Source organism: Pundamilia nyererei, unplaced genomic scaffold (assembly GCF_000239375.1).
Source record: "Pundamilia nyererei isolate P.nyererei 1_Seehausen unplaced genomic scaffold, PunNye1.0 scaffold00016, whole genome shotgun sequence".
Classification (NCBI taxonomy): Eukaryota; Metazoa; Chordata; class Actinopteri; order Cichliformes; family Cichlidae; genus Pundamilia; species Pundamilia nyererei.
Window position 1 is genome coordinate 4,518,016 of NW_005187417.1, and position 1,622 is coordinate 4,519,637.

Here is a 1,622-nt window from a genome sequence, read left to right on the forward strand (position 1 = left end):
CCCAGGCATGTTCACCTTTCAGAAGCCACTGCTGGCATTCAGAAATCAGACTTTGCCATCTTCCTGCAGGAATGACCTCCCGCCCAAACACACACACACACACACTGCAGCCCTCTGGGAGAGGGAATAGTAGCAGGAAAGCCATTTGCTGCCCACCACGTTGTTATGGAAACTGCGCGGACACGGACTCTTGTGCAGGAGAGCTTTTGTCTGTCATGCTTGAAGTCAGGAATCAACAATGTGTTATTAGAATCAGCTGTTACAGCCTGGTCTTATTGATCACCATGCAACACTGATTTATTTATACCTCAAACACATCTGTTCTCTGTAAGGCTCATCTGCAAATGTTCTTTATAACCCTTCACTTAACCTCTAGCAACACATATAAAGGTCATATATATAAATCTGCACAGGCTACCTGACTGTTTTTCATGTGACTTCACTTGGTGAGTTAAGTATGATATTTTTAAACCACACAATGTCCCGGTGTTGAGCTAAGCCACACTTTATAAACCACACTTTAGTCATGCGCTTGCGTTATCTATAATTACATTTATGACTCTTTGTAGTGTTAAAGCGTTTGTTGCTGTGTTGGTCGGGAGAAAGAAAGGTCTTTATGAAAGAAAAGTTATTACTTTTATGTATGTTTTCCAATGTCCACAAACAGCATTACAAGGCTATTTATAGGTAAGTAATTACTGTACATACTGACATCTAATATTTAACCATGGGAGTTCTTCGTATGGCAAGTACCCTATGCTAACCCCCACCCTGTGTTTTGGAAGAAAATACTAAAAAACTTTTCTTTTGGAAGAAATTTAAACTGCTTGTTTATTTGTTTGTTAGAGTCATCACCAAAAACCTCAGAAAACAATTTTCAAGACAGCACAGCGTTAGGGGATTAAACCTCAGAGGATTAACCCCTTAAGTGCTGATTTGGAATTGGACTACCCAATGTGAGGCAAAGGACATTGGGCACAAGAATCCTGCATTCATTTTAGTCATTGTAGTGGTAGGTGGCCCCCGACAAAGACCCAGAACAATGGGCTTTCAGGAGAACCAGGTTACATACTAATACATACTGACGATGATTTAAACCAAAGGTTTTACATTTGATTTCACTCCTTAGACCTGTTGATACTGACTGCTGCTACTTTTTCAGTACAGAGATATGCTGAGTTTTGAGCTAATAGCTCTTTGGGAATCACCTTGTTGGTGCAGAACTTTTTGTGCCAGTGTTTTCTTTGGCATTTTTCCTACATTCAGATGAAGAAATAGGAACAAAGTAGGTTTTTTTTATGACAAGTTGTTAGTAACAAAGTATTTAAAAATGCAATTTAAACTTGGTTCTTTGCTGAGTTGTCTGTGATGTGTAGACACTGGTTCATCTATTAAGAATGATTCAATATTTTTCAGTGATTCAGTGATTCAGAAGTCTGAAAATGGTCAAGTACGAGGACTGGACTGAAAAGGAGTGGAAAAATAGACAATGTCTAAAGAAGTACTTTGGAAGAACTTCAGAAATCATGGCTCTATCTATCTATCTATCTATCTATCTATCTATCTATCTATCTATCTATCTATCTATCTATCTATCTATCTATCTATCTATCTATCTATCT